The following is a 12,569-nucleotide window of genomic DNA, read 5'->3' as shown; positions in this document are numbered from 1 at the left end:
TCTCAAACTAATCCAGCAATACCAACAGAGTCTCCAGCATGACTGGACCGACTCTCATAACACATACTAGCCACTCGAGGCTATATCTCTGTGGGTCCGTACACCCAACTCTGCGAACCCTCGGGTTCTAACTCTGGAACCTTCCGGTTCCAGCTCTAGAAACATGCACAACATAATCCCGGTTACTTACTCAAGCTTGATCCCGGCCTTCTCTCAGGCCTCCACAATCGAATGCCCTAGGTCTGTATCCCGCCCCGCATACCCGACACTCGCTCTCGTCGGCCTATACTCCGCGCTGACAACCACTGCTGAATCCCAACAGCTAAGCACCCTCACATACTCATCGATCTCCCTGAGAATTTTCTAATTCTCCCCCACTAAAGCACTGACTAACTGCCACCGATCGTCATTAACGATCTTACCGAACAATCCTGTACAAAGAGAACAATTACACACTGACTGCTTCCCACAAGCACAAGCAACCCTCAGCAAAACACACCTCCTCCCTGATCAACCCACTCACAAGAATCTAGTCCTTCAATCATCCACTCCACGACTGTAGATGCTACCCGACAATCAACCCAGTGCCGCATCTCCCCTAACAACCCCCACGGACGATAACCAAAGGAATCCGCGACAATAACCCATAACCAAACCCACAATCTGCCCAAAGGATGAACACCACATCGAAAACCGCACAAGACTACTGACACTAAAACACCAATTATAACCATACCCAACCATCAGGGAACAACGAATGCCGCATCGAAATCCATACAAGATACCAGCACAAACAATACGCCAAATCAATGCAAGACAATTAAGACATCATGAAAGCATCATACCCGCAGCTGTCTCCGACACTGCTCCGTCTCCCTCTGCCGCACGCAGATAAACACGACCCTGAGCCCTCTGGGGCTCCGCTTCATCCTGTCCTCCTCAAATCCCGAATTGGCACTGACTGCCAACAATCCCGTGCACAGTGCCCCTCCTTTCCGCACTTGCGGCATGCACCACCGGACCCGCAAGCTCCGATGTAACCCCTTTTTACTCGACCTTCGACACCTATGGTCTCATGATTTCCTACTGCATCTCTATACTCCACTTATTACTACTCCTGACAATTTTTTTTTTTTTTTTTTTTTGCTTTCTTACATACTGCACCCGGTTCTCCCCCACTAAGGTTCGAACCAACACCAATTAGTATACAATCAACCCACGACTACCTTTCACCAGCGAAATCGTACCTGCCCCAGAAAAGTGCTGTGCAACACCCGATAGTCCCTCCCCTTATGGAGTCAATCAATCCCCTATACTCTGAACCTCTAGCTAACTCCCCAAGAACTTCTCATCACGGCTGCCTCTAATCGTCCCAAATCCCATACTGATCTAATACTAAGCACCTACACTGCTCGATAACATATCTGGCTCGTAGACTGCACCGCAGCATCATCGTTCCTCTCGTCTCAACTCATCAATCCGTATCCAACGCCGGATTTGTCCCAAGGACAGGGACTTACTCTCAACATAGACGACAACTCTCCGCACTGCAAAACTCGTCTGAACTCTTCCCTGCTACCACTATAACCCAACCTGTTATTCTCAATTAGGTGTGGTGTGGTTCTCGACTACCTCAGCCCCAACTGACTGTCTGTTCACGGTAAATCTCTGTCTCGCGGTACACCCGCTACCTGATGCTCTGAGGGAAGTCATTATCGATAACTACCTGCAGGGTGTACTCCCAAATCCAGAACTGAAACACCAGACCTCTCGCGTCTTGCACACGAGCATAAATGACACTACCCACCCAAAAGGTGACCTCTCCTTTGTCGTCTGATTGCTCGACTCAACTGAAATTCTCCCCTGTCTTTGACTCTTACCAAAATACTCTGATAGGCACTTGTCTTTCCCCTCGAGGAACGCCTCTCCGTACTCAATCATGGTCTACAGGCCTGAAACCCATAGCGTCCAATCTCTACCTCATCGGTCATAACCGGATAACAAGATAGCCACAAGCATCATCCACTACGAACCATGGTACTCATCCCATGACATCCCTCCTCAACATGCTTCGGTGTATGGTACCTGAACCATAGCACCACTCCCCAATCTGCTCCAATGTATAGCACTCGGACCACAACATCTATCTCAATCTGTTCCGATGTATGGTGCCCGGACCATAACATCACTCTGTATCCGCTCCGATGTGTGGTATCCGAACCATAACATCACCCCTCAATCTGTTCCTTAGGACCTTTAGGATGCTCCCTGTATCAAGTATGGGTCCTCTGCTTTCAGTAGTACGGGCCCATACTACCTGCCACATCTACCCATACTTTCCACACGGACCATCCCAGAGTTCCTAAATATCTGATCGACCTGCTCTTTTTCACCAATCCCATCTTGCATGCTCGCTCCCCAGCGAAATCCTCTACTCTACCCGCGCACCCATCTTGGCTAGGTTTAATCTCTAGCCCATTCCGCCGTCCTCCCACTTCTTTGCTATCAGCTGCTGAAGAGCTCCTGATGATGCCAAACATCTACCTCCTGAGTATCGTCATACTCACTTAGTAGCTGTCTCCCATCATCGAGAACTCCACAAAGCACGAAGCAAGCAGCATTCGAGCATCGAAGCATACATAGGACTCCTTAGCTGTGATAGCTCCACCTTCTCGGCTCATCCTCGGAAGTACCACTGTACTCTGTAGCTCTACCCCTCGTGCGTTCTAACTAGATACCCTCACTCATCACATACACACAAAAGCATAACGCACATATAACAGCAAACCCTAGACTAAGGCATCACAAATCAGGCCACTCTAGTCCTAAGATGTGAAATACCTAGCCTGTCTCTAGCATGCAATAATGTCTCATAAAGTGCATAATAGATATTTCATAATACAAAAGTAAGGGTATTTTGGGAAATCACCGTTTGGCTCTGGCTGATTGTACACACTGCTCTTTCTTGCTTTCTCTTTGAACTCTTATTCACTTTTAGAAAACTATTTATTTGAAAACCTTTTCTTAATTCCTCAGTTTGAGTCCAGACTCACCTGTAGGCGCGTCCGAATCCCTCAAACCAAGGCTCTGATACCAATTTGTAACACCGTGATTTCCAAAAACAAAATTTTCATTTAAATAATCAATTTAATATTAAAACACTTGTTTTTGGAAATCACGGTGTTACAAATTGGTATCAGAGCCTTGGTTTGAGGGATTCGGACGCGCCTACAGGTGAGTCTGGACTCAAACTGAGGAATTAAGAAAAGGTTTTCAAATAAATAGTTTTCTAAAAGTGAATAAGAGTTCAAAGAGAAAGCAAGAAAGAGCAGTGTGTACAATCAGCCAGAGCCAAACGGTGATTTCCCAAAATACCCTTACTTTTGTATTATGAAATATCTATTATGCACTTTATGAGACATTATTGCATGCTAGAGACAGGCTAGGTATTTCACATCTTAGGACTAGAGTGGCCTGATTTGTGATGCCTTAGTCTAGGGTTTGCTGTTATATGTGCGTTATGCTTTTGTGTGTATGTGATGAGTGAGGGTATCTAGTTAGAACGCACGAGGGGTAGAGCTACAGAGTACAGTGGTACTTCCGAGGATGAGTCGAGAAGGTGGAGCTATCACAGCTAAGGAGTCCTATGTATGCTTCGATGCTCGAATGTTGCTTGCTTCGTGCTTTGTGGAGTTCTCGATGATGGGAGACAGCTACTAAGTGAGTAAGGGTATTTTGGGAAATCACCGTTTGGCTCTGGCTGATTGTACACACTGCTCTTTCTTGCTTTCTCTTTGAACTCTTATTCACTTTTAGAAAACTATTTATTTGAAAACCTTTTCTTAATTCCTCAGTTTGAGTCCAGACTCACCTGTAGGCGCGTCCGAATCCCTCAAACCAAGGCTCTGATACCAATTTGTAACACCGTGATTTCCAAAAACAAAATTTTCATTTAAATAATCAATTTAATATTAAAACACTTGTTTAAAATCTTATTCACATTCGGATTACAAAACATAGTTACATTTTCGTTATAATAGAAGACCAGGATCCTCCAAAACACAACTCTTTCTTCGGTGTGTACAATCGAACCGTTGCCATCCCGCGTTACTGTAAGAACCTGAAACAACATAACATAAACAACGTAAGCACGAAGCTTAGTGAGTTCCCCAATATACACTTACGCACATACGCCTTTCCAGGCCCTGACCTTCCGGTCCTCATTATCACACATTCTGGCCCATAACATATTCGCCTTCCGGCCCATATCATATTGCCTTCCGGCCCACATAACATACATACACATAGCATACATATCACATAACATATCCGACCTTCCGGTCACACAGTCAAACCCTTCCGGGTACAGTATAGTGAGAAGACTCACCTCGCGGACACTGGAAGATATCAACTCCTAAAGTCCCTTGCACTTGATCCTCCGAGCTACAAGCTCCCTGTAACATCATATATCCCTTATTAATACTTCTATCTTCCACGTTAACTGACCCTAAGAAATCACACCAGTCAACTCTGGTCAACAGTCCATTGTCAGCTCGACTGGACTCGGCGAGTTCCCTGGCGACTCGGCGAGTCTGGTCGTCCTTCAATCCTCTTAGATTCCCCTTCTACTCGTCGAGTATCCTCTTTGACTCGACGAGTCACTCCTAGAAGAATCGCGGGGCCACCCCGACTCCACTCGCCGAGTCTGAAGAACAACTCGGCGAGTCCCAGTAAATCTTCAAGCTACTCGCCGAGTCTGATCATCCGACTCGGCGAGTCCACGCCATGCAGTCGATCAAACTGCTTCCTGAGATACATATTTTCCCGAATATACAAACATAGGACCTTCTGGACCTCTAAGGGTACTAATACAGGGTTATAAACGTTGGATAACAACACAACAATCCATCTAGACTCCAAATGGTTCCATAAACCCTAAATCTATATACACATCAATCACAGGAGAATGTAATCCGAATTATTACCTGAATGATGTACCTTCCAGTTCCCCAAACTTCAGAACTCGAACTCCCTGCAGTTCCTTTAGCCAAAACCCTTCTTCTCCTTGCACAACAATTCCTTCAAGGTCACCAATGGCCTTCAAGCTTGCTCTAGCCGCCCCAGTCGCCTAGGGTTCTTCCCAATTGATCCAAAGTCGTGAAATGACGGCATAATAACCCTTATATACGACCCAATACTGAACGGCTAGGGTTTCCGCTGAACAGCGTCGACTCGCCGAGTCCATATCTGGACTCGTCGAGTCCAGTCGTGAACCCGCGACCAACCTGCGACCCTACTCGGCGAGTCTGGCTCCAACTCGTCGAGTCTCCCCTTTAAAACACCCCCAAAATGCAACTTAACAATACTTGAGATTTTGGGCTGTTACATACTTACTGCATAGATTAAGACATGAAAAAGATATCAGTAAAAGACCAAAAGGCCCTTGTGTGAAAGTAGCTGGATTACTCACGTCTTTCTTCTCTTAAGGCAAAAGAAAAGGATCCCTGACACTAAGTCCAGCAACAATTGTAAGAATAGGATCAAAGCAACGAAAAAAGCACCCATTATCAGCATTTTCCCTAATTTCGGATCTAATGGAAGTATTTTGGACCTAGAACAAATTAAAGTTCTATCATTTAGCAATTTTAATCATTCATTAAGATTCAAGTCATCAAGAACAGTTAACACTTACAGCTTATGGCTCTGGAGGCTGCAAAGCAGCTGATAAAAACTCTCCAATACTTCCAACTTCCCAACTTATTATTTGCAAACACATTGAGGGTAAAGCAACATACATATTAGTCAAATTACAGCTAATGGCTCTAGAAACATTCCCCTGGTTGCACATGCCCTGCCCTACCCCTTCTCTAAACCAACAAAAAAAAGCAACATAGAAATTAGTCAACTACCTTGACCAACAAAGTCAAAGGGTAAAAAGGTAACTTACTTGGCGAGCAGATGCTTGTGATATGCATGAAGGCAACAAACAAGGAGTGTTTTTCAAGGCATCAAAGGGTAAAAAGGTAACTTACTTAGAGAATCACGAGCTTTTGAGCTATAATTCTCAAAGTTTGATTCAATGCATCCTAACATATTCACATCAAAATTTAAACTTGTTTTAGTCTTTAGAATCAAAAGTTAAATTAGGTTTGACTTAATTTTACCAGAATCCAGATAAAGATTACCTCAACAAGTGATGTACGAAGAGCCTCCCATGTCACAGTCTTAATTTCATGATATACAAATGTAGGAAGAGCCTCCCCTGTCACAGCCTTAATATCAGGCCTGAAGTACTTGACTGAATCCAGATAAGAAAGATAAACATGCCGATGATTTGGCTGCGGACACTCTGCTCCAAATTCTTGAACATACATACCAAATAGACACACTTCTACACCTTCAATTTTCTGAAACAACAGAACTACCTAAAACAAGAAAAGCCTAGTTTAGGGATTCACATACATACCAGAACCACAAGATAACGAATTGCGTAATTTGAACTTTTTATTTTTTTTTCTTATTAAGTCACTAAAATTTGAAAAATCCATCCAATGATAGCTGTTTGGAATTTCAGTAGATTTTAGGAAGAGATGCTATAATAAACAAATCAACGAAAGTGGTACGTTGCTTGCAGTTTAAATACCTTAGACTTATACCCAAACTCCACAGGGTAATTTTCCTCTTGAAAGATCTCAAAAAATCGTTTCTTGACTTCCAACTTCTTGTCCACAGAAGAGACCACTCTGACAACAAGTGCTTCTGCTCCAGGAACCTGATAATAAAGAAAATGTAAGATACATACTTTGTTCATTCACAATGTATGGTATGGAGTTGTCTTAAATAATGTCCTGGTTTCTGTTTTTGGGATTATAACATCGCCATTCACCTTATCATAAGTTTTCCCATAGAACCTTGCGCGCTCTAGTCTCTCCTGCTTCACTTTTCCAAACAACCTGCTCTCTATATGATCACTGGGTATGGTTTCTATTTTTGGTAAATCTTTTGCGCTAAGCACAGCACTCTGTGCTAGAGGCGTCCGCTCTCTATGTGATCACCTTATCATAAGTTTTAATTTCTCATAAAACAAACTCAATGGCATAATAAATATATTACATATACAAAAGTTAGATAGAAATACCTCAAATATCAAGTCCTTTCTGGTGATCATGCCAATCACACGAGAAGCACGTGGAACTACAAATATATGCCTCAATCCTAATTGACGGAATAGATTGTGACTTTTAGTCCTTAGAATAGCAGCTACATCAGCAACTTTCACCACACAAGTGAAGTAACAAACCTATCAAGTGTACAACCAATCATTACATGCAAATATCAAACACAAACGTAATGTTTGGTTATCATGGAATAGCGATGGAATGAAATTTTTTTAATAAAGAACTTTTATTTACAGATACACAAAATTAAACATAATACAACTCATTAGAACCCAAATAAGATTTTAATATAAAAGATAACTTTCTAGTTATTTTTAGGAATAAAATTATGAATTTTTTTCTTAATAAAAGAGATTTGTATCAGTAAAGGCTACAGGGATGCGTACTTTCTTTTTATGGTTTCATCCAAGATAGTTGATGCACAACCAACAATCTTTTCCATTGGTAGTTCCCAACTGCTCAATATGATTCCAACCATATAATGAATAATGCGAGAATATAAATAAATGGACAAATTGCAGGAGATGTACTTTATGTCCATCCAATTACAACATTGTACTTTCTTTTGTTTCATATCAAGACATTATACTTTGAAAATTACAAACCAACTACTGTTCCAGACAGTATGAAAGCAAATGACCATTTTACCCTTTCTCCCAACAAATACCCATCAAGCTTTTCCATCATTCTTTTCAAAAATGTGATTTATTTATTTATTTATTTATTATTTTTTGTGTATCTAATAAAAAACATCTAAATGGAACTTAACAAATCTATTCAGGAACAAGAAAAAGCAGCTCACACATCGATTTCTTTTTAACTGATTAATTTTAGATAAACAAGACACTGACAATAAAAGAGAGATAATCAAAAGGAATCCATTAAAACAACAAAAACAAAATCATATATAACTCTATGTAACCGATATGATTAACAATTCATAATAATAATAATAATAAGATAGACAACATGAGAAGAAAAGAAACAAAAGCTTAGCAATAGACTAGACCTGAGCAGTGCCTTCAGTAAACTTAGGATCCTCACACCTGTAACTTCCATCAGGTCCAATTGCAAACCCTCTTGGATCTGCAAGCACATTTTCCAGCAGTTGGCTTCTTGAAGGAGCAGGGCTTTCATCTACAAACTCCACAGCTTCCTCAACCACCTCATTTATCTTCTTCTCTATCGCCTTTAAATCTGCTTCACTTGCCAATTTGTTTTCAGTCAGGTATTTCTTCAATCCTGTTATTGGATCCCTTGTTGCATAATGAGCCTTCTCAGCTGCAATTCACAATATAAATATACAATCACAACAAATTTCAATGTTACGTATATACAAGAGTAAAAGACTAAAAGCAACTCACCTGGGTCACGAAGCTCATAAGGATCAGCCAAAGAGTGTCCTCTGAATCTGTAAGTCTCACATTCAACCAAAGTTGGGCCTTCTCCTCTCCTAGCTCTCCTAATAGCCTCTTTTGCTACCTCCTTCACCTTCAACACATCCATGCCATCAACATGGACACCTGGTATCCCAAAAGCTGGACCCTTCTTCCAGATTTTTGGATCTGAAGTTGAACGCAGATGGGACATCCCAATTGCCCACATATTGTTCTCCACCACAAATATGATAGGCAATTTCCATAGAGCTGTCATGTTCAAACACTCAAAGAACTGCCCATCATTTCAGGTCCCATCTCCAAAGAATGCCAATGTTACATGATCACAATCTGCTTCTTTCAACACTTCTCTCCTGTACTTGCTACTGAATGTTGCACCTGTGGTAACAGGGATGCCTTCTCCTATAAAGGCAAACCCTCCAGGAACATTGTGTTTAGCAGAGAACATGTGCATGGATCCACCCTGACCACGGCAACACCCTGTTTTCTTCCTAAACAACTCACTCATCACAGCACGAGCAGGCACCCCCTTGCTTAGAGCATGAACATGATCACGGTAGGTGCTCACAACACTATCCTCTTTCTTCAACAGCTTGATGAACCCTGAGAAACAGCTTATTGCCCGTTGTATAAATGGACAAAACCAAACATTTCCCCCCTGTAATACATCTGAGCACACATGTCCTCGAAAGCTCTCCCCAATATCATGTCCTCATATACTTCTAAACCTTCTTCTTTGGTGAGCAGCTGCAGAGTAAAATACAAAAATCAATTTGTTGGATCCCATATCAAACAGTGTTTTTGATCTATTAGACGTCATGCTGGTGACGACGGGTTTATAGAATCCGGGCCTGAAGCGAAATTAACAAAAAAAAATGCAAAACAGAAGCAAAATCGAATACCTAATATCTGATGTTTATTTCCTTTAGTTTGGTAATCTTGTCAAACACAGATCGAGGGTAAGTAGTTTGACAAAATAATTGTTTAAGCTCCAGGTCTGAAGCCAGACAAGGTGTCAATTTCTCAAGAATGATAAAAGGATACAGAGAAAAGGGAGATGGGTAACAGATTAATAGTAGAAGACGGTTAAAGGCTTACACGATATGGATGTAACCAAGAGAACAATCACCTTGAAGCTGCAATACAACTGTTGCCTCCTTTCCAACATTGTACACCTGTAAAATTTCCAATTATTTGACACAACATATTATCTAATTTCATAAATCCTTAATGAATAAGAACAAATCTTGAAAATTAGGAGTTCTAAGATACCTTAAAAGTGATAGGAAAGATGCTTTGTTTCTTGTGCTTTTGCTTGAAACTGTTAAATAGAAATGTAGAGATAAAGCCCAAAACTGAACTGGAAGCCCTAACCAGAACACATCAATAAGAACACAATTATGAAAAACTGAAAAATCAAAAATCGAATCGGTCACCAATCAACTGCAGGTGGGTACACTATTGGAAAGCAGTAAGACGCCTTACACTTTATAGTAGCCAAGGCTTCATACTCATTCTCCATGCGTTCCAAATGCTCATAAGGCTCAACTCCAAAAGCAACCACCTCTGAGAGAGCCAAGGGATCTATATCCATGTAAGTTAGCAAGGGCATTTTAGTCATTATAGGTCTTCAAATCCTCCTCTTAATTTTTGGTCCCTTTGTTTAGCTATTTTTGAAAGTACTCAACCACCAAAAACCTCCTGCTTGATTTCCAGAACAAAATAAAAAAATATATGTTGAAAATTCATAATTAAAATTAGAAATTCAACAAGGAAATTCGTAAACTGTAAAAATAGACGTGTTGAAATAAAAAACAACATGAATCTCTATTAATTTATGATTATCTCTTCAGATGGAGGAGGTGGTAGCAGGCCTTTAAATCCCAACCAAAAATCAGTTTCCTGCTTTGACCGAGTTCTCATCTTCGATGTCTAGTTTAAAAGTCGTGTCTCTGAAAGATTAATAAAACATAGAAGAAGGCAAGAGGTGCAGGTATAGTAGGGTCGTGGCAGAACATGGTAGGAGGAAGAGCTTAATACAGGTACCACTTGTGGCCATACAAACAGAAATAAAGCTATCAATCATCAGTCTTAGAGACCTCTGTTTCACTTGTTGCATATACATGCCCTGAGTTATTCCATGTGTACCTACTTGTGAAATAACTTGTGTCCAGTGCACTCTCTGATGAAGGCACAAATGCAACCTGACACAAAACATAACTATTTCTATTTTCTACTTTCTTTTAAATGATTAGATCAAACAAAGTTTAATAATCAATGTATTTCATGCACCTTTTTCCTGGCAAGGGTATCCCACTTAATATCCCTAAAATACGGATGTTGTTTCACCCGCATTTATCAAATTATTCAGCTTCCTATTCACAATGATTAATGTTGATCAAGAAAAAGAAGAAAGCAAAGCTCGGTTGCTCCCCTAGCTCCAAGTCTCTGGTTAGGATCTTCTGTCAGTAAAATATCAAGTAAAAAACAGTGAAGAAAAGGTAAGATTACAGCAACTAACAAAGAAGTGAAAGTAGGACCCCAACCCCACTTGAGGGTGCTCTGCAATGAAAGGAGGAATGCCAACAATCAGATCAAATAGTATTACACCAATAGATCACCAATCCGCTGATGTACCTGAAAGATATTTGAATAAAACATTTTAATGCATGAGATTTTATAAGCAATTCATGTCATTATTATATCAAGTTAGTTGTGAACAAACCATGTCCAGTTCCTAAAAGAATCTCGGGTATAAAATAGTCTGGAGTTCCAACAGCAAAGCGGTTTTTGCGTCTTTTTTGCTGAGTCTCAGTGGCAGACAGAGATGGAGATGGAGATGGAGATGAGAGAGATAACTGAGTCTCATTATCACCTAATATTGATGTGTCACTCACTGTTGGACCAAATAAATCGTTTGTACTGTTAATTAGACCAACCTTTGATAGCCCAAAATCTGTTAACTGCTCACAAAACACAAAACAATTATTACTGAATAGTTATTTGTATGTTTATAACCAAAACCAAAACCCAGAAGCAACTTATAATAGATATATAGATAAACTACCTTAATATGACCATCATGTGCAATCAATAAATTATCCGGTTTTAGATCACGGTGAACCACACGCAGAGAATGTAGATACTCCAAATCAAGCACCTGCAGTGCACAATATATCAAAACTCAACAAACTTCCATTCATTCATTTGTCTGTCTATTACTCTATTATAATTTATAGCATCCTACTTTCAAAAATATATTCTACCCAATTATATTTATAGCAATATCCTTCAAAAAAGAAAAAAATTGGAAGTAATGATACAACTTGCATTATGGGAGAGGTTTGTTATTTAAAATAATCAAAGGGTGTTAGATTGTAGGGGGCTTAATGTTATTTTTATTGTTTAGTGTCTACCTTTCGTAACAACCTATTGACCAAGTTGAATAATAGTGTGTGTGTGTGTGTGTGTATATATATATATATATATGTGTGTGTGTGTGTGTGTGTGTGTATGCCTCATCAATTTTCTTCACCAGAGGAGCAAGACATTTAGCAACCAATCCAGACACGTCACGAGCTGCATCATCAAGCTGTTGTAGAACAGTATTGGACAATCTCAACTCAAGGTCATTGTCAAGTTTAAACCCCTCTTTGTTTAATTCATTTAATAGTTCTGAATTTGCCATATATCTATAGTCTTTGTCCTTCCCAGTCATCTGAAAATTCAACCATGAACACCTCAATACATGCTAAATACGGTATACATATAACCCAAAGAAAAATCTCCACAAATAAAGGATAGAACTCCATAGCTTCTTACCTTCTCTAGGATACCAGGTATGGATGAATTTTCCATCTTTACACAAGTCTATAACAATCTTATATTACCTGTGCAAATACATATACATGAAACAAATAGAAAGTTAGAAGCCACATGGATAATGTTTTTTGCATGTATCAGACAAATAGAAATTCAGAAGCCACGTAGATAA

General features: G+C 40.3%; 1 pseudogene; it reads right to left on the bottom strand.

Moving 5' to 3' along the window:
* Positions 1–8,123: 8,123 nt before the first annotated feature.
* LOC145064465 (pyruvate dehydrogenase E1 component subunit alpha-3, chloroplastic-like) lies at positions 8,124–10,196 on the bottom strand (annotated as a pseudogene).
* Between the last annotated feature and the right edge of the window lie 2,373 nt (positions 10,197–12,569).

This window comes from Lactuca serriola, chromosome 7 (genome assembly GCF_051521515.1).
Source record: "Lactuca serriola cultivar US96UC23 chromosome 7, Lser_US96UC23_V15, whole genome shotgun sequence".
NCBI lineage: Eukaryota > Viridiplantae > Streptophyta > Magnoliopsida > Asterales > Asteraceae > Lactuca > Lactuca serriola.
Note: the sequence above shows the minus strand (reverse complement) of the source record. Positions and strands in the feature narration are given on the sequence as shown.